This window comes from Nycticebus coucang, chromosome 12, assembly GCF_027406575.1.
Source record: "Nycticebus coucang isolate mNycCou1 chromosome 12, mNycCou1.pri, whole genome shotgun sequence".
Classification (NCBI taxonomy): Eukaryota; Metazoa; Chordata; class Mammalia; order Primates; family Lorisidae; genus Nycticebus; species Nycticebus coucang.
The window spans coordinates 37,867,868-37,891,824 of record NC_069791.1 but is presented as its reverse complement, the minus strand read 5'-3'; the positions used below and the strand labels follow the sequence as shown (position 1 = coordinate 37,891,824).

General features: G+C 39.3%; 2 pseudogenes; both read right to left on the bottom strand.

The window, feature by feature from the left end:
- Positions 1-421: 421 nt before the first annotated feature.
- Positions 422-1,218, bottom strand: LOC128561918 (dnaJ homolog subfamily C member 8-like; annotated as a pseudogene).
- Positions 1,219-14,883: 13,665 nt separating this feature from the next.
- Positions 14,884-15,374, bottom strand: LOC128561917 (60S ribosomal protein L21-like; annotated as a pseudogene).
- Positions 15,375-23,957: the final 8,583 nt, after the last annotated feature.

The following is a 23,957-nucleotide window of genomic DNA, read 5'->3' as shown; positions in this document are numbered from 1 at the left end:
ACTGAAGGGATTCCCTAGGGTAGCTCGGGCTTGAAGTCACGGCAACACCATTGTAAGCAATATGTTTCATTAGATGATTTCCACAAACTGTTCACGAAGTTTCTAACCACCACAATTCAGTGAAGTACAAAACGTTAAGTTATTGGCTGTAGGAAGAGAAGGCAGGAGCCCTGGTGGCACCTTTCAATCTGGTTGTCCTAAGGGGAGGAGGAGGGGAAGGTCTTTTTTAAACCACGCTCCTCATTTCAATGTACTAAAGAATTACTCTGCTCAATGTTAAATTGCATTGAAATTTCAATGTACTAAAGAATTACTCTGCTCAATGTTAAATTGCATTGAAAACCAAATGAACCAAAAAGCAAATCCTACTCTATGTTGGGGTAGAAGTGGGAGGAAAGAATGAGTCCACGTGTCCTTCCACTCAGGAAGGGAGCCAGCTGGGAGGGTTCCTGTCTGTGACCCCAGCTGGGCACTCTCCCCACTCCACTTCCACTTCCAGGGGTCTCAGGAAGGTGCGGTTTTTCTTCCCTTTCTTCCCTTTTGTATTTGCTTGAAAGTTTCACCAGCTGTCCACACGACCATCTCGACTTTCCTCCAAGGTTTTCTGCCACTTTCTTTCTCGTTTGGCTTTTTCTCCAGCTTCAACCTCTTCTTCCCTTTGCCGTTTCCTTTCACGCATCTCTTCCGCTTCTCTCTCTTTTCCTCTTTAATTTCCAGCTGAGCAAAGAGTTTCATGATCTGTTTAGATGCTTGTTTGAACAACTCAGGATCACCCTCCTCTGCAATGGTAGGTTTTCTTTCCTTCTTTGTTTTTTTTTTTCACTCAAGGAGCGTTCTGCATAATTCTTTTCCCACTTAAATTATATCCAGAGCCCTCTTCTTGTGTCCCTGATCCAGTAGCAACTTGAGGCTTTGTCCACAGCTTCAAAAGCCTCTGTCAGCATCACCTCGATTTTTGTCAGGATGCACCAATATGGGTAACTGCCGAAAGCTCTTTGTTTTTTCTTCATCTGTGACTTCAGGATCTATCTGAAGAACCTCAAATGGATTCAAATTGAAGTAAGAGGAACCAGCATGGGTCAATCTTTCAATTTGATTTTTGGATGTGAGAACCGAGTCTTTCTTTTCTGTTTGTTTCACTTCACTGTAAAAGGTCATAAATGCTTCCCCTAGGCTGCCTCTGCCACCTCAAGTCCCGCTCTCTTCTGAAGTTGCCATTTTCCCACTTTTCTCTATATTAAACACTTAGAAATCGTTTTCACTTCCGTAAGCAAATAATACATTGTCTTTCACTTATAATTTAAACATGTGGCCTTCCCATGCTTTCATTTTCTTATGTTTGAGAAAGAGACAGGAGACATATTTCTCCACTCTGGGTAAAACGTCAGCACCAACTGAACCTTAAATAACAAAAATCGCACTTGGTTTCATCAGGAAGATATTAGGGACTGTTGAAGAGTCTGGCAAACTAGAAAAGATTTACTTAGTCTACAGGAAGCAGCTAATACTCAGCTATTCATTACTTCCTGGGAGCCTAAGCCTAGTATCTTAGATCTTTTAGGTTTTTATGAGAAATCTGAAAATCTGATTTTGCTTTTCACTCAAAGGGCACAATGTTAGGGTATGTGGCACATCTCTTGGGGGTGGGACAAAATTATAAGAGGGACTCTCCTTAACAAATGCAAACATTGTAACCTAATTCTCTGCAGGTTAATTAACCACAAATTAACCTGAAACAATAAAAAAAAAATCCCTTAATTGTTTAAGAAAGGGCTAAAAAATGTTTTAAAACTGAGGAAGCCTACCAAACAGAACATATGTACATCTAATGTCCAACCATAGGCTGCTCATTTGTACCCCTTGCTTGGAAGTCAGTAAAGCTTTTTAGTGAAAGAATAGTACAGTGTCAATTTACCTTGGGAACACTATCTGGATGTCATGCATGAAATGAACTAAAGCAAAAGGGGACCTTGGAAGCAGACAGCCCAGTTAGGACAGAGAAAAAGTTTGGTTTGAACTGAGAAGATGGCCAATTAAATGGAAAGGTGTTTTCGGGGACAGCACTGTGAGGAAAGAATGCTGGGATTTAGTAGCAGCAGTTAGGGTATAAAAAATAAAAAATGAAGTTCACTGATTGTTTACAGAAATAATAAGCTCAGAGAAAGATGTTGTTTTTCTTTCTCTTGTGGATTTGATATGTGGGGAAGATATGATGGTGACTTTGAAGCCCAGTCCCCAGAACAGGAAATATTAAGCAACAGGAATAGTAACTGGTAGACAGAAATCAGATAAGAAGGAAATTTCAAGAAAACATCACAGGTTACACAGCAAGAGGAAAATGGAGACGGTGTGTAGATGTCAGTGAACACAGAACTTCCTGGTGGTACTAATTTTTTTTTTTTTTGGTAAGTTGATTTTTCTTTTGAAGTCCTTTCTATTGGAGCAATAGCTGCTCTAAGGCCAGAGACAGAAAAACACTTACCCAACTCATTGTACTGAGCTCTTACAATAGGCCAGGTATTGTTTTGGCTAAGGGAAATAGACTCTGATAAGACTGAAAGGTATGTGCTTTGATGAAGAGGATTCGAGTTCAGGGAGACAAAAAAAAAAAAAAAAAAAAAAGGTGTGTTTAATCAACAAATTAAAAAGAAAACATCAAGTAGTGATAAGTACAATAACCAAAACAATGGTGATACACTATAGAATAATTTACTGTTTTACTTTGTGTGGTCAAGAAAGGCTTTTCTGATGAGAGCTGGCCTCTATTTTCCATATACAAGGGGTGGTCCTCATCTAGAACTGACACCTGTATTGTTACATAAAGGGAGACAAATCCTCTCAGGCCAAAAGTGCCTACACTGAGAAATTTGCTTAGAGAGCTGTAATACTGTTAAATTATCCTCATGGCAGGCAAATTCTCAGCTAAACACAGAAATAGACTTGAACAAAATGCAGTATTGATAGTGAAAGTTTATTCTTGTTTGTTTATTGTTCTCAGTGTTTTCCCGCCTGTGATATAAGTTGAGAGAAGCTTTTGGCAAAGATGAAGTAACAGAACTGGCTTACTCTCCACCCTGAAAAAAACAAACAGACAAAATATAGGAGGGAATTATTATTATAGAGCCTCAAGCTGTTGCCCTGGGTAGAGTGTCGTGTCATCACAGCTCATAGCAACCTCCAACTCCTGGGCTCAAGCAATTCTCCTGCCTCCGCCTCCCAAGTAGCTGGGACTACAGGCACCTGTCACAATGCCTGGCTTTTTTTGGTTGCAGCCGTCATTGTTATTTGGCAGGCCCAGGCTGGATTCCAACCCGCCAGCTCAGGCGTATGTGGCCGCTTGAGCCACAGGCGCCAAGCCAACAGGGAATGGTTTTAAGACATTGACACCTGAAATGTGTAAGCAGCAGCACCCAGAGAGAAGACTGGAAAGAAGATGTTCAGGTCAGGTTTATTCAGGGGGAGGGTGGCCTGCCTGGAAAGTACAAAGAGGGCATCTGTGGCCCAGATGTTAGATACCCCTTTTATATGGGATTGTAGGGGATAGGAAAATGCCACAGCTTGCTTGGAGGGCTTTCATGAGTTAGGATCCTTTGGCTCAAACTTGACTTTGAGGCTAACTAACTAGGTCCTTTGTGTTTAGAGGAGAACAGGAGGAGCGGGGGAAGGGGTTCATATGGGGCTGTGTTAGGCCCCCCAACAACATCAGGTAGCAGTAGTTTACCCTATCAATACTACCACGTATTTTTTATGTGGCTAAAATTAAATGACTAAGTTTAATTGGCTAAAATTATAAGGACTGACCATACTAAGTTTTGGTGAGAAGGTGGAGAAACTAGACCTCTCATGGTTGCTGGAGAGAATGCAAAATGTGCTACCATGTTGGAAAACAGTTTCTTGAAAAGTTAAACATATTACTGCTGGATGATCCAGACATGCCACTTTTAGGTATTTACCTAAGAAAAAGGAGAACAAACTTTCACACAAAGACCGCTATACATGAATGTTCATAGCAATTTGGTTCATAACAGCCAAAAGCTTAAAAAAAGAGAAAAAGTCCATCAACAAGTGAATAGTTTATGATATATCTCCATAAGTATGTATCTGTTTATCATATTCACCAAGGAAGAAGTTGACACATTCAACTACATGGATGAATCTTGAAATAATTTTCCTGGGTGAAATAAAGCCAGATGAGAAAGGATACATATGGTGCGATTTTAAATTATATAAAATCATAAAAAAATGTAAACGTGTCTATAATGATGATATGCAGATCAGTGGTTCCTGGGGGTGAGAGGGAAGTGGATACAGGCAGAAGGGAGGAATACAAAGGGGCATGAGAAAGAAATCTTGGGGTTATGCTTGATTATGTGATTGTAGTGATGGCTTAACACGTGTACAGATATGTCAGTTGAACACTTTAAATACACACAGTTTATTGTATACCAATTATACCTGAATAAAGTTGTTAAAATTGAGGAAAATATTTGGAACCCAACAATCAAAAGATTACTGTAATGCTCTTTGCTATTTAGTGTGTGTGTGTGCTCAATATATAAGATGGGTCTTCGTAATTGTTGCTGAAATTCTCTGATGAATCACTTATCTTTCCAAATTGTTCAAAATCTTTTAAATTATAAATTTGGCTAGTGGTTTTTTGATTAATATAAAACCTGTTGGAAATATCACATGCTAGAGTTACTTATTTTTCATGTTTCTCCTCTCAGTGGCTTTGCCCTTAATTTCTCCACCCTCACTGCCTGCTGCTCCCCACCACCCCCGATCTGCCCTTTTCAGTGTGTCATTTCCTCTCAATCATAAAAATGCACCATATCAAAAGGCAAATGAGCCAAAGCATTATTTACTCTAAATATCAGGGCTTTATTTCCTCATTTAGCTGCAGATTCAGAGACACATTTTATGCAGATGAGACTCAGTTTTGGAGACTATTTTGTATCCGGACTGTGGGTGTTTTACAGTAGTTTGGAAGAGTAATTTATTTTCTTCTTTTGAGTGTCACTCATGTTTTGGTTCATAGTTACCAAGGAACTTAGTTTTGATTGGGTATGTCATAGGGATTGATTTGGGAGGGAATATTAGATTGATTGGGAGGGAATATTTTCATTCAAATAGTTCATTGCTTTGTTCATTTAGCCCAATGCCTGACACCATTCTCACAGGCACATATGAATTTCCAAAAGTTACAAAAGAAGCACTAACACCAACTCAGCAAAGTTCCATTTTTTTCATTAACCTTGGAAGAGTAAGAGTTACCTATAAAAAGTTAAGATAGCTTAGGATCAACTATTTGGTAAAATCAATGGTGCCATCTTGACTTGGATAGTAAAGAAATTCAATGAATGAGAGCAATTTTTCCCTCCTGTCCCTCCATCTACCCCTGCAACACTGTTGAGAATGAGCTTTTTAGGAAACATACAATTAAACCTTCCATTGAGTTATTTTCTTCTTAAGAACTATCCATTGATCTCAATGTATAGTTTTCCAAGGGAAAAAGAAGATGTCTCTACAAATGCGAGTCATTTTCTTGAAAGATACAGAATTCCTTTCACAGAGGATTATAAAAAGTTATTTGATGGTAAAGTTAGAACTCATGAAAATGACCTCTTGAGATTCCTACAAACACTATAATTCTACCTTTTTTGAGAGCTTTATGGATTGACACAGTAATAAGATCAATAAGAAAAATTCAGAATAAAGAATGATTTTAATTTAAATTAGAGGAATCCTGTTTTTACCATAGTCTATGTACATCCAGGCCATCTAACCTGTGGATACAAACAGGGCCATACTAAAAACAAAAAAAAAACAAACAAAAAAAAAACTGATTTCCTTTTCTTTTCTTTCTTTCTTTTTTTTTTTTTTTTTTTTTTGAGACAGAGTCTCACTCTGTTGCCCTTGGTAGAGTGCCAGGCTGTGGTGTCACAGCTCATAGCAACCGCAAACTCTTGGGCATAAGCAATTCTCTTGCCTCAGCCTCCCAAGTAGCTGGGACTAAAAGCACCCACCATAGTTGTCATTGTTGTTTAGCAAGCCTGGGCCAGGTTTGAACCCACTAGTCTTGGTGTATGTGGCCCATGCCCTAACCACTGAACTTGGGTACTGAGCAAATAAAACTGATTTATTTCTCATTCACTTACATATATTTCCCATATAAAACAATCACACCAGGGAGGAGACAAGATGGCCGACTGAAGCCAGCTTTCCACAGAGGCTCTCATGCAGAAGGAGAGTTAAAGGACAGAAATTTAGCAAGTAACCTGGCGTATTAGAGCTGCGCCAAGAGAGAAGGTTGAAGAACGCACATCAACCCTGCTGAGGCCAGCTGCAACCACAAGGATACAAACAAAAGGTAAAAAATCCATCACCAAGAGGATGGGAGTCCCCTCCACTCATGAGAATGGCTCAGAATACCCCATAACCAAATGAGCAGAGTTCAAAAGTCCTCCCATTATACTCCACAGGAGAGACTCTAAAAAGTGGACCTACTTTTCCTACTAGGGTGCCATTGCGCTCTCCTGCCAGGCATAAAACTGTGTAAAACTGTATATATTCTCTACCTGCAATTCTGAGCTCCCAGCACTCCCCTCCAATCTCACTCTGAGGTCTGGAGGCCTGTGCCCCAGGAGTCCAGATTCTTGGGTGATTTCTCAAGGGGCGTGGACAGGGCCTGGACTGCAGCTGGTCAGTGCTGATTCTGTGGCAGGGGAGTGAGGAGAGGATGGTCAGCTGAGAGGGAACCACGCCAGAGCGGCAGTGCCCCAAGGCACAGATCTGTTGTATAATTCTTTTGTTTTCAATTTCATTAAATTCTGCTCTAATTTTGGTTATTTCTTTTCTTCTACTGGGTTTGGGGTTGGAATGTTCTTCCTTTTCTAGTTGCTTGAGATGTCCCATTAAATTGTTAACTTCCTCTCTTTCCATTCTCTTGAGGAAGGCTTGCAGTGCTATAAATTTTCCTCTTAGGACTGCCTTTGCGTTATCCCAGAGGTTCTGATAATTTGTGTCTTCATTGTCATTTTGTTACAAAAATTTGGCAATTTCCTTCTTAATCTCATCTCTGACCCAGCTATCATTCAGCATAAGGTTATTTAACTTCCATGTTTTGGTATGAGTATGCAGATTCCTGTTGTTACTGAATTCAAATTTTATTCCATGGTGGTCCGAGAAGATGCAAGGAATAATTTCTATTCCTTTAAATTTACTGAGGTTAGACTTGTGACCTAAGATGTGATCGATTTTAGAGTATGTTCTGTGGGCTGATGAGAAGTATGTGTATTCAGTTTTGTTGGGATGAAATGTTCTGTGGATGTCTGCTAAATCCAAATGTTGGATGGTTAGCTTTAAATCTAAAATTTCTTTGCTCAGCTTCTTATTGGAGGATCGATCCAACACTGCTAAAGGAGTGTTGAAATCTCTGACTATTATGGAGCTGGAGGAAATCAAGTTGCTCATGTCTATTAGAGTTTCTCTTATAAATTGAGGTGCATTATGGTTGTGTGCATAGATATTAATAATTGAACTCTCATCATATTGAGTATTACCCTTAACAAATATGAAGTGACCATTCTTATCCTTCCTCACTTTTGTTGGTTTAAAGCCTATTGTGTCTGCAAATAGAATCGCAACACCTGCTTTTTTCTGATTACCATTAGCCTGAAATATGGATGACCATCCTTTCACCCTGAGTCTATATTTAACTTTAGAGGTAACATGTGACTCTTGTATGCAGGAAATATCTGGCCTGAGTTTTTGTATCCAGTCAGCTAACCTGTGCCTCTTTAGAGGACAGTTTAAGCCATTCACATTAATGGAGAATATTGATAAGTCTGGTAAAATTTTGGGTATCGAGTTTTTCGAAAGTCCAGTGGATATTTTTAATCCTTTCGCCACTGTGGAAGTTGGAGTTTGATCAAAAGTTTCTGAGTGAGTTTACATTTGTGGTAGAGAATTGGGCTGATCATTATGGAGGATAGGTCTGAGAATATTCTGAAGAGCTGGTTTGGTTATGGCAAATTTCTTCAACATATGAATGTCATTAAAGTATTTAATTTCTTCATCATAAATGAAACTCAGTTTAGCTGGATACAGGATCTGGGGTTGAAAGGTATTTTGCTTTAGGAGATTTAAGGTCGATGACCACCCTCTTCTGGCTTGAAAAGTTTCAGCAGAGAGATCTGCAGTCATTCTAATATTCTTCCCTTTGTAGGTAATGGCTTTCTTCCGTCTGGCTACTTTCAGAATTTTCTCCTTCATATTAACTTTGTGAAGTTAATTGTGATATGCCTGGGGGATATCTTATTGGGTTTGAGTCGTGCTGGGGTTCTAAAACTGGCTGCTTTCTGAATTTCAGAATCTCTTGGCATGTCTGGAAAATTACCTTTCATAATTTCAGGGAGAAATTGGCACAGAGGCCAATTGGCTCACTTGGCACAGAGGCCACTTCATCACTTTCAGGGATTCCAATGAGGCAGATATTAGCCTTCTTTGAATTTTCCCAGAGCTCTCTGAGAGAATGATCCATTTTTGCTCTCCATTTCTCTTCCTCTTTGAGAGTTTGGGAGCATTCAAAGGCTTTGTCTTCAATGTCAGTAATCCTTTCTTCTGCTTGCTCCACTCTGTTATTGAGGGGTTCTACTGTATTTTTCAGATCTTCGAGGGCTGCAAATTCTTGCTTCAGTGCGTCAAAATCTTTGGTGGTTTTGTCTTTAAATTCGTTAAATTCTTGAGATAACTTTTGAATTTCTCCTCAGATTTCTAATTCCGACTTTTGAATTGCTGCTCGAATTTCTAATTCCAAATTTTCCTCCATTTTATTAATCTTGTTTGCAATCCAAATTCTGAATTTGATTTCTGACATCTTGGCCAGCTGTTTATGAATGGGATCTTCAGTTACATCTGCCATATCTTTCCTTGGGGGGGGGGTTGATCTATTATGGTTACTCATGTTACCAGAGTTCTTCTGCTGATTCTGCCCCATGATTGTTTTACACCATTTGATTTTTTCCCCTGGAGCTTTGTCAAGGATCCATACAGTGCTATGGCCTCAGAAACTGGGGGTCTGTTTGGTATGGTGGGGCTAAGTGGTTCTGTCTTGTTTTCAGCTGGTCTCTGTTCGACCCTAGTGAAACAGTTACTCTGGGTTGAAGTCTCAGCTGTGGAGGAGAAATACCAGCAATTAAGTCACCCCGCCCTCCACAGGCAACAATTGGAAAAGGAAAATCAAACCTTCCTACAACCACACACCCAGGGCACCACTTGAATAGTCCTTGGGTGATTGGTTCAGTTCAAAAGGTCCAAGTCAATTGTCTCAGTCAGCACCTGTCTCAGGTAGGAGAGTTTAAAAGGTCTCTGGCAACTGGATCGCAGGGGTCTGGTGACAACTCAGATGTGGCTTGCTCTGGTGCTCCGTGGAGTCAGGAGGACCCACCCAGCAAATAGATTAGTCTGGGAAGGTTGATGCCTCCTTCCCCACTTTGTCCCCCTTCTGTCACACCCAGTCACTGATAGACCCGCAGGGCTGTGACCCAGTTGCCTCTAGTGAACAGATACTCCAGGGGGTTGCACCTGCCTGAATCACAAGGATATCTATTTCTGCTCAGCCAGGCAACTGTGCTCTGCCTCTATCCAGCAAGGGGAGGTGAGGCCTGACAACCTCAGGGGCTTGGTGGAGGCTGGGGGTTGTTCACTCAGTTTCAGCCCCACCCCTGATTGATGTTACTGACAGAACAGAACAGAACAACTTTGCAGGGATTTTTTTCTGTCCCTACTAAATTCCCCTGCAGATGAGAAGCTGTTTTGCATTCCTAGAGCCTGCGCCTCAGGCCCTGTCTTTGCTCCTGCAGGTTTGTATTCGGTTACCTGTCAGTTCTAGTCTCCTGCCTTCTTTTGTCTATAGGCTGATGATCCCCTGAGGGCCGGGTGTGTCTTAGGCTCAGTGAATTCATCCTCTGGGTCAGCCCCGCCATGGGAACTTCCGGCTCTGCACATGCGTTTCTAGTTCCTGCACTGCACCCAGGCCGGTACTGCCTCAGGGAAACCCTTTACTCACCGGGCCTGTGTTTCCATCCCAGATCTGTTCCGTGGTGGTTGCCACCTGAGTAGATGCCCAGTCTCCTCTGGTTGCCCAGGGAGACAGGGGGTGTGGCTTCAGAATATCCAGTAATGAGCCCCATTGTTGCTAAAAGACAGCTGCTGCTCTGTACCTCGGGGCACTGATGCTCTGGTGTGGTTCCCTGTCAGCTGACTGTCCTCTCCTCACTCCCATGCCCCAGAGTCAGCACTGACCAGCTGCAGTTTAGGCCCTGTCCACCCCCCTCAAGAAATCACCCAAGAATCTGTACTCCTGGGGGACAGGCCTCCAGACCTCAGAGTGAGAGTGGAGGGAAGTGCTGGGAGCTCAGAGTTGCAGGTAGAGAATATATACAGTTTTATACAGTTTTACGCCTGGCAGGAGAATGCTGTGGCACCCTAGTAGGGGAGGTAGGTGCAGTTTTTAGAGTGTCTCTCCCATGGAGTGTAGTGGGAGGAACTTTGACCTCTGCTCGTTTGTTTGTGGGGCACTCCGAGCCGTTCTCATGGGGGAGGGGACTCCCGTCCCCTTGGTGATGGATTTTTTACCTTTTGTTTGTATCCTTGGGGTCGCAGCTCGCCTTAGTGGGGTTGATGTACATTCTTCAACCTTCTCTCTTGGTGCAGCTCTAATCCACCAGGTTACTTGCTAAATTTCTGCCCTTTAACTGTCCTTGTGGATGGGAGCCTCTGTGGAAAGCTGGCTTCAGTCAGCCATCTTGTCTCCGCCCCAAGTTCATCTTTTTGTAATGCAGAATAATATTCCATGCAATCCCACTACTAGGCATCTAGCCAGAAAAAAAAATTATATATCCTAAAGACATTTGTACTAGATTGTTTACTGCAACTCAATTTACAATCACCAAGATGTGGAAACAACCTAAATGCCCATCAACTCAGGAAAGGATTCACTTAATAGCTGAGAGTCTAAAAAGTGGGCAAAGCATTCAACAGTCTCAGGAAAGTGAAAGGACAAAAATTATAGGTTAGGGCTCTCCAAGGAGGGGGAGTTTTTGTTAAAGATCCCTTATGCTAGGAGTGTGGGTTACCTGAAAGACCATACCACAAAGCCTGCAGTCTTCATATCAACTCAGACTTTGAAAAATTTACAATGACCTATCATACCCTAACCACCTGTGAAAGCAAAATAAGTTATTCATGAAAAAAGTGATAATATTCCAGAACCTCGAGTTATTTTGACATTTTTTAATATACAACTTCCAATATTCAATTCCAAATTAACTGGCGTACAAAAAAAAAAATGACTGAAAACCAGAGAAAATGCAGACAAAAGAATCAGAAACATAGAAGTCCTAGATATTAAAGTTGTCAGACATAGAAACTTAAACAAGCATGATTAATGTGTTCAAAAATTAAATGGTAGAATGGAGAAATTCAATAGAAAATTTTAAATTATTTATAAAAATAACCAACAGAAAATTATAGAACTTAAAAAAATTTTTAAAGGAAATTAAGCTCTCAGTGAATACATTAAAAATCAAGTTACACAGAGCTAAAGAAATAATTGACAATTTGGAAGATAGGGCAAAAGAAATTATTCAAACTGAATCACAGAAAATATGAATGAAAAAACACAGGAAAAAAACACATGAGATGTGCAGTATGATGAAAAGATCTAAAGTACACTAAATTTGAGTCTCAGAAGAGAAAGAGAAAAGATGAGGCTGAAGGATTTTGAAGAGATAATGAGCAATAATTTTTCACAGTTGGTGAATGACGTCAATATTCCAACGGGCTCTTGATAGGCTACAACTGCAAGTAAGATAAATACAAAGAAAATTACACATAGGCACACTGTTTAAAACTAAAGATGAATAAAATTATGTTGAAAGCAGTTAGAAAAGTAGACCACTCTTAACTGGATAAAATAGTTCATAACAGACTGGAGGCACCAAACAAATAACTAGAAAATTCAGAGAAGCCATATATTTAAAGGCATCAGAGGGTGTAAAAGCAAGGGCTTAGTGAAAAATTTCAAAGAAGGAAGATCTTTAAGAAGGGGTTTGAGGATCTGCAGCCATCTCTAGAGGCATTCGTTGATTCTGGGCACTACCAGGATGAAGAACATCCTTTCATCAATGGAACAGGCTTGTCCATTGATGAAAGAATTCTGTTGAGAGACGGGGAAAAAACAGAGCTTTTCATGAAGTCATAAAAGTTTAGAGGTTTACAAAATGGATCATAGATATTAATGTAGATCTAAAACTATATTCTTTCTAAAAAAGCTCAATGTTATTTATTTTTTACTTTCTATTATTATTCTTTTATCTTGTTTCTAACTGACAAATAAAAATTGCACATATTTGTGGGGTACAATGTGGTGTTTGATATGTGTATACATTTTGATAAAGCTATAAATATTCTAGAAAAAAATAGGAGAAAATCATCCCATCCTGAGGGCATGTTTTCTTGAAAATCACACAAATTGCACAAGCCATAAAAGAAGAAATATGATAGGGTTGATTTCATCAAAGACCTCAGTTAACAAATCATTTCAGAAAGAAGAAAAAGTTCTAAATGAAAAGAATATAGCTCAGGTGTAATGATGAGGGAAAAGTGCCAGAATCTGTAAAAGATTCCATAGGAATAAGTGTGTAGCACAACAAGAAGGAGCAAGATATTGGCAGGAATCAACCCCTGAGAAACTTGGAGCCCATGATAGGGTAGATAGGTGTTTGGTTTCTCCTTCCCTCGCACTGCTGGAAGTCAGCAGGCTCCTGAGCTGCTGGAGAGCCTTTTGAATTTCACAAGCCCCAAGCTGCTAGTGAACTGGGAACTTCTGGAGGACAAAACACCAAGACGGCAGCCCCCTCAAGGTTGCTTTCTGTCACCACAGACCCAAGCGGAGATGATGGCCACCATATTGCTTTCCACCCATTGTTGCTGTTATCTTCCCCAGGGAGCTTTAGCCCTTTCAATTGTGTCACTTGCTCCCCCTACACAAATGTTTCCCAACTCTGACCCAGACTGTAGAAACTATATAGGCTAGTGAGTCCCAGGGGATCTCTGTGATCCCAGAGCTTGAACAATCCAGGAAGGCTGCCTTGCAGGGAGAGGCTAAGAGACAGCAAGAGTGCTAGCTCTCCTCCATTCAGACTCTTTTCCTTCCCCTCCCTTCTACTCACTGCTACTGAGTGGCATAGGTGCCCCAAGGGATGATTAAGCCAGGACTCTCAGGAGAAGCTGTTTCCCCTCTCTTGGCACACTCTTGACACCAAGGTTTCAATGGAGAATCACACTTTTCCTCTTAAAGACCTGCAGTGGACTAAGGGGTGCTGGGACCAAGGTCTGCCATCCCTCCGTGGGGCTGCTGTCTTGGGTACTCCATAACAGCAGGACACATCCTGAAACACAGCAGTATCCACCTTACTTGAGCATTCTATGGGGAACTCAGAACCAGCACACTTCTCCCTGGCATAGACAGGGACTGAACTTGGGGAATGTGAGGACAAGCCTGCAGGCTGGATCCCATGCCCCCAGGACTTGATCATGTTGCTCAGGGCACAGAAGGGAGATTTGTGAACTAATATCAAGATGTGAAGGAGCCTACATGAACAGAACTGAAAAGAGAGCACAGTATGGGTCCAAGTCCAAACACACTCATAGAGCACCCCTCCCCCAAGCCACATTTCAGCTCAGGGCAGAATCTAAGCAGGGAAGCTCCCAACCTACAGTGCCATTACCAGTAACCCCAGCAAGTTTGGTCTTCTGCTTGTGACCAGACACTGGAAGGAGACCTTAGGAATGGGGAGAAAGGAGAAGAGCAAAACCCACTCCCAACAGCAAAACTGAATCTCAGATGTCTCCTATCCCACCACAGACTTTCTGGCTTAGTGGATTGGTTTTCCCCAATGGCCTGGGAGTCTTTTCCTTGCCAGGACAGTCTGGTGCTTTTGTGGAGCCTGAATATAATGTCTCACCTGACCCAGCCCTACCCAGCCTCACTTCTCCAAGCACCCTGCTATGGTATAGAATAAGAAGTTTCCTGGGAACTCCAAGGCCCTGCCTATCAAATAGGGCATTCTGGTACTTCTCCTCAAGGACTAGAGTCCCAAAAACAACACTGTAGGGCAGCGCCTATGGCTCAAAGGAGTAAGGCGCTGGCCCCAAATGCTGGAGGTGGCGGGTTCAAACCTAGCCCTGGCCAAAAACTGCAAAACAAAACAAACAAACAAAAAAAAACACTGCAAGGGGTTCTTTCTGGCAATCACCATGTACTGACAGAGAGGACAGCTTGGATAGCCCATTGAAGAATTTACTGACTGAATTATACAAGAGATGGCTGACTCTTACCCACAAGCACCACTTGTTTCAAAGATTAAACTGGGTGTTTCCAATATAATCCACACTATTAAGAAGACCACAGGGTTGGGGAAGGAAAAAGGATTTCTTCTTTTTTTATTCAGACTTTTATTTATAATGCCATGAATTCATAGGGAAAAGATTCCAGCACCTTAGGGAGGTGCCTTTCCATTTAAAATGACAAACCTTGTTATGCTCATTATGCCTTGAATTCATGGGGAATAGGTTGCAGCAGCTGATGCTCTTGTTTTTTTGGTTCTCCTGTGTGCTATGCTATACACCTATTATTCCATGAATTCATGGGGAATAGGTTTCAACACTTTATGCTCCTGCTCAACTGGTTCTCTTGGTTCTCCGTGGGCTATGCTGTATACCTAATATGCCATGAATTCATGGGGAAAAGGTTCCAGCATCTTATGCTCCTGCTCAACTGGTTCTCTTGGTTCTCCTGTATGCTATGCTATACACCTATTATGCCATGAATTTATAGGGAATGTGTTCCCGGAGCTCAGGCTCCTTCCCACTGGTTCTCACACAGTGTGCTTCTCTGGGTGGAGTAGGCTGGCACTTCAGCTGAACTCAGGTACTTTTCTCTTTGGCTTCCTTCTTTTTCTGATATTTTCCTTCATGTATTTTAGGAAGCTATCTTGTCTCTTAGAGTGCTTAATATGCTCAGTATGAACATTAATCCTCTTGGCAACAATTTTGCCCTTAACTTATTTGTTTACAACAACACCAACAGCATGCTGGGTAACATTGTAGACTCTTCCAGTTTTGCCATGGTAACATCTGTGGAGCATGCCTTTTTGAGCAGTACCTATTCCCTTGATATCTACAATATTATCTTTCTTGTGGATTAGTAGGTATGTGGCCAAAGGAACAACTCCATGTTTTCTAAAAGGCCTAGAGAATATGTATCAGGTGCCTCTCCTCTTTCCCTTTGTGTTTGTCATTTTGGTGAATTACTGAAAGATGTTGTCTCTAGTGAAAGGAAGCAAGAGAAAGGATTTCAAAGACTTTTATCTTCCCTTGTCAATAAGAGACAGAGAATCTGCCCACACAGTATCTCACAATTACTACAGCCTACAAATAACTAGCAACTGAGAAAAAGACCACACCAAGGACATCTTCCACCCAGAACCTAAATCCCATCAAAGCACCCACAAGCAAAGCCAAATGTCCTTACCCAACATATGCCATGGCACACCTTTATGCGTGAAGTGGGGAAGCCCTACCTATACAAAAGAAAATCCAAAAACAAGAAGTGCCAGCTGCTCCAGATAAGAAGGAATCAGTGCAAGAACTCCAGAAGTATGAAAAATTAGAGTGAAAGGACACTCCCAAAGGATCACACCAGCTCTCTAGAAATGGATCCCAGACAAAATGAAACTACTGAAATGACAGAGAAATAATTCCAACTATGGATTATAAAGAAGCTCCATGAAATCCAGGAGAGAATGGAAAATCAACTCAAAGAAACCAGAATAACAATTCAAGAAATGAATGAAAAATTTACTAAAGGGAGAGATGGATTAAAAAAAAAAACACAAATAGAACTTCTGGAAATAAAAAATTCATTTAAGGAAATATAAAACACAGTGGAAAGCTTTAAAATTAGACTAGGCTAAGCAGAAGAAAGAATTTCAGAGGTTGAAGACAGTTCTTTTCAATTAACTCAGTTGGCCAAAATTTTAAGGACACAGAATCAAGAGGAACAAAATCTATAAAAAATATAGAATTATGTAAAATGGCCAAATATAAGAATTATAGGGATCCCTAAGGGTAAAGAAGAAAAAACACAAGATCTGGAAAACCTATTTCAGGGAATAATTGAGGAAAACTTGCATGGTCTTGCTAGAGATTTAGACACCCAGATATAAGAAGCTCAACACTTGGAAAATTCATTGCAAAGAGGAAACCATCAAGACATATAGTCATCAGACTGGCCAAAGTCAACAGAAAGAGGTAATCTTGCAAGCCATGAGGCAAAAATAACAAGTAAAATCTATCAGGCTAACTGCAGACTTCTCAATGGAAACCTTATAAGCCAGAAGGAATCAGGGCCCAATTTAGTCTTCTTAAACAGAACACATGGCAGACTAGAATTTTGTATCCTGAAAAACTAAGTTCCATATATAAATGATAAATAAAGACTTTTCCAGAGAAGCAAACACTGAGGAATTTGTCATAACCAGACCTGCCCTGCAGGAAATAGTCAGAATTGCATTATACTGCATTATACCTGGACCAGCATGGTTGACAGCCATCAGCGTGAAACCAGTGTGAAAGGTAATGGTCATAGCTGTATAAAACAATAGCACAAGAGAGAAAACAAAGCAGTAAGGTACTCTTCCCACATCCCAACTTTATGACTCGAACTTAATGGTCTGACTGCCCCATTACAAAGACATAGGCTGACTGAATGGATGTAACAAACATAAGTATCTGCTGTCTCCAGGGAAACATATTTAATCCACAAAGACTCACACAGACCCAAGGTGAAGGGATGGAAAAAATATTACACACTAATAGAAACCAAAAGAGAGAAGGTGTGGCCATTCTCAAATCAGATAAAAGTAACTTTCCATCAACAATGGTAAAGAAAGGCAAAGATAGTCATTATGTAATGGTAAAGGAAGCAATTTAACAAGAAGACATAATAATCCTTAATACATATACACCTGACCTAGGAGCTCCCAGATTCATAAAGCAAATTCTATAATACTGTATCTAAGCAAAGAGATAAATAGTAGCATCATAATTGCTGGGAAAAATCATCACCCCAGTGACAAAGGTGGACAAATTATTGAAGCAGAAAATAAAGACTAGATTTAAATCTTAAATGTAACTCTAGAAGAAATGGATCTAATAGACATTTAGAGAATATTCTACCCCCAAACTATTGAATATTCATTCTTTTCATAAATACATGGGACATTCTCCATGACTGATCATATTTTAGGCCACAAAACATATCTCAACAAATTCAAAAGAATTAAAATCATACCATGTAATTTTCTCAGACCATGGTAGAATAAAACTAGAAATCAATTTCAAGAGAAACACTCAAATCTACATAAAGTTATGGAAATTGATAAAACTGCTGCTGAACAATCAGGTCAATAACAACATTAAGATGAAAATCAAAAGACTCCTTGAACTGAATGACAAAGGGGACATAAGCTATCAAGATCAATGGAATTCAGCAAAAGCAATCCAAAGGGGAACATTCATTGCCTTATTAAATGCCTATGTCAAAAGGACAGACCACAAATTAACAACCTAATGTCACTCTTACCGAACTAGAAAATGAAGAGCAAACCAAACCCAAAGTCAACCAAAGGAAATAGACCTAAACAAAATGGAAAACAAAACAAACAACAACAACAACAACAAAAAATGAAGGATCAATGAAACAAGTTGGCTTTTTGAAAGGATAAGCAAAATTGGTAAGCCTCTTACTAGATTAATTTGGAAGAGAAAAGACTCAAGTTCAATCAGAAATTAAAAAGGAGATATTATAACTGATAACAGAAATACAAATATAACCCATAATTACTATGAAAATCTCTATGCATATAAACTAGAAAACATAGAGGAAATTAATAGATTAATATGAGCCATGAGATTGAAATAAAAAATTTTGCAACATAAAAAGTTCCAGACCACCTGGGTTTACAGCTGAATTCTACCAAAACTACAAGGAAGACCTAGTACCCATACTCCAGAAATTATTCCATAACATTGAGGGGGGAATTCTCCCTAACTCATTCTATGAAGCCAGTATCACCTTATACCAAAGCCTCAATGTTCATAGCAGTGTTATTCATGATAGCTACAAATTGGAAACAGGATATCACCAACAAGACGATGGATAAACAAATTTTGATATATTCATACAATAGAATATTAATTAGTAATAAGAAGAATACCTAACTGCCACATGTGGCAAAACGGTGTCTCTCATAAAAAGTATTATGTGAAGACACCATGTATGTGTACATACTCTGTGTCTTAGTTGTGTATTCCCATAAAGGAATCCCTGAGGCTGGGCAGTTAATAAAGAAAAGAGGTTTATTTGGCTCACAGCTCTTCAAGCCGTATTAGAAGCATCACACCAACATCTGCATCTGGTGAAGGCCTCTGGCTACTTCCTCTCATAGTGGAAGCTGAAGGGGAGCCAGCAAATGCAGAGATCACACTGCAAGATAGGAAGCAAGAGAGAGGGATGGGAGATACCAAGCTCTTTTTCATGGGAACTGATGAATGAGAGCTCATGTAACCCCACCCCCAGGGAAGGCATTAATCTATTCAAGAGAGATCCACTCCCGTGTGATTCAATACTTCCCATCAGGTCACCATCTTTGATATTGGAACCAAATTTCAACGTAAGGCTTAAGGGGACAAACAACTCAACTATAGGATCTTGTGATCTCATTTATATAAAATTCTAGAGTTCACAAATATCATATATAATGTCCAAAAGCAGATCATTGGTTGTCTGGGTTGTCTGGAACCAGAAGTTGGGGGTGGGGGGTTACTGAAACAGGAATGAGAAACTTCTTAAAGTGATAAATATATTCTGTATTTTACATGGGTTGTCAAAGTTTATCATGCTGTGCACTTAAAATGGATTCATTTTACTTCTTTCATTTTATTGTTTTTCGTTTTTGTTTGTTTTTGAGACAGATTCTCACTTTGTTGCTCTAGGTAGAGTGCTGTGTCATCATAGTTCACTGCAATGTCAAACTCTTGGGCTTAAGTGATTCTCTTGCCTCAGCCTCCCAAGTAGTTGGGACTACACTCGCCTGCTACAATGCCTGGCTATTTTTTTTTCTTTTTTGGAGACAAAGTCTTGCTCTGGCTCAGGCTGGTCTCAACCTGCAAGCTCAGGCAATTCACCTGCCTCAGCCTCCCAGAGTCATTTTACTGCTTTCTAATTGTACTTCCATGAAGTTTATTTTCTAAAACCTACATCAAAATGAATGTCACTTTTCCTCCAATCACATTGGCAGTAAATTCAAAACCTTAATGACACATTCTGTTGGTGAGGCTGTGGGGAAACGGAAACTCTTCCATTGCTTGGGAAATAAGAGATGGTTTAATCCCTGTGGACAGGAATCTTATGCCTCCTGATAGAATATTCTCAGAATGTGTTAAATTCCTGCCACAAATGCATTACTGAATCTAATCATGTGAAGACATCAGACAAACCTAAATTTAGAGACATTCAATTGACTTGAACTCCTAAAAAGTGTCAATGTTAAAGGTGAAGGAAGATAAAACAGTTTCGGGTGAAAAGAGACCACAAAGGGACATGATAATTAAATGCAACATGTGGTCATACATCAGATGTGGGAACAGAAAAAAATATCACTACAAAATAATGAGACAACTGGTAAAATCTGAATATGAACTATATATTAAATGTTGAATTCCTGAACATTTTATTATACTGTTGCTATGTAGGAAAAAATGTCCTTGTTAGGATATATACATTGAAATAGTTGGGAACTACAGCAATAACAATAAATAGAAATATTTAAGAAAACAAAAATGACAAAGCTTTAGCGATTATTGTTTCAAGTAAAGAATATAAGGAAGTACTATTTTTTCAAACTTTAAAACCCTAATAATTGTTTAAGTAATAAAACCTGAATCTTTAAATAGTTGTGTCTCAATGACCAAACCTCAGAAGGAAGGCAAAATTGAGAAACCAGGGATATTTATTTATTTATGTATTTATTTTTGCCATGGGCTCCTGGGTTCTTGGAAAAGACTTCAAAGGTGATTTTTAACTTGGGGTGATACAGCAGGGCCAGAAAGTAAGCCCAGAATGCGCCAAGGTGGTGAGTGGGCAAGAGGGTGCAGGTGTCATGGGAAAGGGACGAGGTCAGGGCTCCTACATCTGTGCTGCTGCTCTGCCACTTTGCCTTCCTAATCATTCAAGGACCACGAACAGTCTCTTGCCATTTCGATAATGTTGGAAAATCGTGCTCACAGTTATAACAGCAAAGGGTGTTGGTGGCTGCAATAATTTTCTGGGAAAAAACGGTGTCCTAGAATTTACCTTGGATGTGGGGTGGGCAACTTCTTATGCCCAGAAGCCACCTGCAAGATGAAGATTCTTAGAATCACTGCCAGGTCAATTATGCCCCGGGGAATCCCAAGAAGGAAGACAAAGAAAGAAGGGAAGTCTGAAGAAAAGGGAAGGAAGGAGAGGAGGACAAGAGGAGAAAAGTAATGTCGGGCATGTGGAGTCAGCCTGTGCCCTAGCACTACCCACCGGGCCCACAGGGCACTTGCAAGAGGTGGCTCCTTGTGTTCATACCCCTCCCATAAACCTCAGTCAGGACGATTCCCTGAAATACGGGGCCTGGCCACTTCACTAAGGAGCTGTTTACATTTTTTCCAAGTCAAAGAAATTTGAACTAACGATCTGGGCAAAGATTCACTATTCTTTTGAACTTTTATAATTCTTTGGTCCACTTTTCTAACTTGTTTCATGCTTCCCTTTATTTTAACTTTATCCATGCTTTAGCTGCCTCATCACATTGTAAATCTCTTATACGCTGAGTACGGAATGTAGTCATGTTTATATTCCTTGTAAAGTTCAGTGTAATGCCTAACAGTTCATACTTAATAAATACTTGTTGAGGGAACAAATTTCAAAAATAAGCAAAAATGTAGGCTATCAATAGTTCCATTTGACATATTGTTATATGTTAGAGCCCCCTAGTGTGCAAAAACATATGCCTACAGGAGCTCAGACTGACAGGAATTTGAACCAATTGCCAAGGGAATGATCTCTCTGACTCACTCCTTCAGTTCAAGATTTCTTTTCTTAGCACCTTGATTTATTCTCCTGCGGGGACAGACTAGTTTTAGAATATTGCAACACAGTCATTCTCCACGACTGCCCCATTGACTTGTGCCTCAGGCTCCTTCCAAAATGCCTTTCTTTTACCTCAATCAGGGAGGATAAAAGTATTTCATTGATTTTGAGATTATATATTTTTTACATTTTAATATTTCTGAGATCAAGCTATGACTTAAAGTTGATGCTTTCAATATTACTCTTAGTTATGCTATATTTACACACACACACACACAAACTCCATTATAGCGCTCCTCAATCCTACATCTGTTGAAAAACCAGGCATTTTGAGGTCATTTTTATTGAATTTAACTGTCATTTCAATATCTTTAAAATTATATAATGTGATAACTACAACTGTATGTGGGTATATTTTTATACATAGATATTATACAGTATATAGACAGAGTCAAAATTAGGCATCATTAAAATACAAAACTATTGTATGTGCAAAAAAGTCAGGAAAATTTTGTAGTAGGATCTAGGTCAACTGATCAGTATAAATCGATTGCTTTTTGGAAGAATGACCACATTTCCAGATTATACTGCAGAACAACAGCCAAGTTTTCTATATGACCTGAGAAGGAAAAAACTCAGCAAATAGATAAAGCTGAATTATATTTTATTACTCAGTATATTACACTCAGTATATTATACTCAGTATATTATATACTTGTGTATTTATTGCTTATCATACACAAAACAATGCAACCAGAGGCCGGAAAATTTGCTATGGCCCCTTTGAATACATAAAAGAAAATTTAAAGTAATGAGAGACTGATGTGATCTACTCATTCCTTATCAAGACTATCAATAAGAGGTCCATTTTTCAGGAACTTCCTGTTAATTTTGAATAAAAGTTGTTTGGTGATACGGGATTCATTTGAGGAAAAAATGAAAATGGTAAATTAAAAATTCTGGTGAAAACCTAAGTTAAAAACATTTCTCAAAGTCATAATGACAATGTTAAAAGTGTTGAAGAGAGACCAGGTGTGGTGGCTCATGCCTGTAATCCTAGCACTCTGGGAGGCCAAGGTGGGTGGAACTGCCTGAACTCAAGAATTTGAGATCAGCCTGAGTAAGAATGAGACCCTGTCTCTAAAAAAAATAGCCAGACGTTGTGATGGGTACCTGTAGTACCAGCTACTTGGGAGGCTGAAGCAAGAGGATCATTTGACCCCAAGAGTTTGAGGTTGCTGTGAGCTATGACTCCATGGCACCATACCAAGGGTGACAAAGTGAGACTCTGTCTCAAAAAAAAAAAAAAAGAATTAAAAAGATCAGGATCATGACTACAAGTTATAAAAATCAGCATATTACCATGATAATATGCATAATTTCTGATGACCAAAAATTGTCTCTACATACTGTCATCCTTCAATATCAACGGGGATTGCTTCCATGACTGCCCTTAGATAAAAAAAAAAAAAAAAAAATCTAAGCAGACTTAAGTCCCACAGTTAGCCCTGGGGAATCCATGTACAGGAAAAGTTAGCCTGCTGTATCTGCTAGTTTTTTACTCAGCAAATGCTATATTTTTTAGCAGGTTTGAGCTGTTGATGTGGAACCTGCAGATACAGAGGGCCAACTATATTTATTGAAAAAAATCCACCTGTAAGCAGATCCACACAGTTCACGCCCATGTTGTTCAAGGGTAAATTGTATTTGCTTTTAAGGCACAATATGAAATCCAAGAATGAGCTCTTCTGTAAAAATGCCATTATGTATAAATGCCAAAATAATTGGATGGATAGTGGTTAAGCTAATGGTGAACTGGCTGAAAGTCATTTAGAATTGATATCCAAGAGCTCCATATGACCCAAAAAAGTTTAATTTTCAACTCATTTCATGCCCCATGTATTTTAACATTTAAAGAAAATGCTCACCAAAAACTACAGTAACTTGGAATGTCTTGGCAATTCTTGATTCTTTACTTTTCTACATAAGTGATCAATTAAGTTATATGACAAACTCTATAGGTCTAGATCAATTTTAGCACCAGTGACATCTTTAAAATGTGGAATCTTCCTGTCTCTCTATATAGTGCCTGTCTCAATTCAGATCTTTTTTATTATCTTTTAATAAATTTTATAATTATTCCATAAAAGATCTGTACATTTTTTTGTGTTATGGATTGAAATTGCATTATTCTTGTTGCTATAGTAGTTTCCTTTTTCCAATTGCATTTTGTAGTTGTTTATTACTAGTGTTATAAAAAATTAAATTGACTTATCTATGTTGATCTTGTATCACATAACCTTGCTAAATTTGTGTATTAATATTATAAACTTTTCAAATTCTGCTAGGTGTATGTGTAGGTGGTGGGTGTCCTATCATCATTGAAAAAAAGATTATTTTTCCTTTCCAGTTCTTAGTGTTTTTCCTTTTATTTTCTTTTTATTCCATATAGTTCTCCAAGGACAATGTTGAATGATACCTTACACTTGTCCTTTGTTTTGAAAGACATGTTCTAATGTTCCAGCACTAAGAAATATGTTTTCTGTACATCTTTTAGTTAGATATCATTATGAAGAGTCCATTATAAAGTAAAGAAATTTACTTAAGATTTTTAAAATCAAAAGTAATTATTATTATTTTTCCTCCTGATCCTTCTTCATTTATTGATATACACATAAAACTTTTTGCTTTAATCTGGTTAATGTGATTA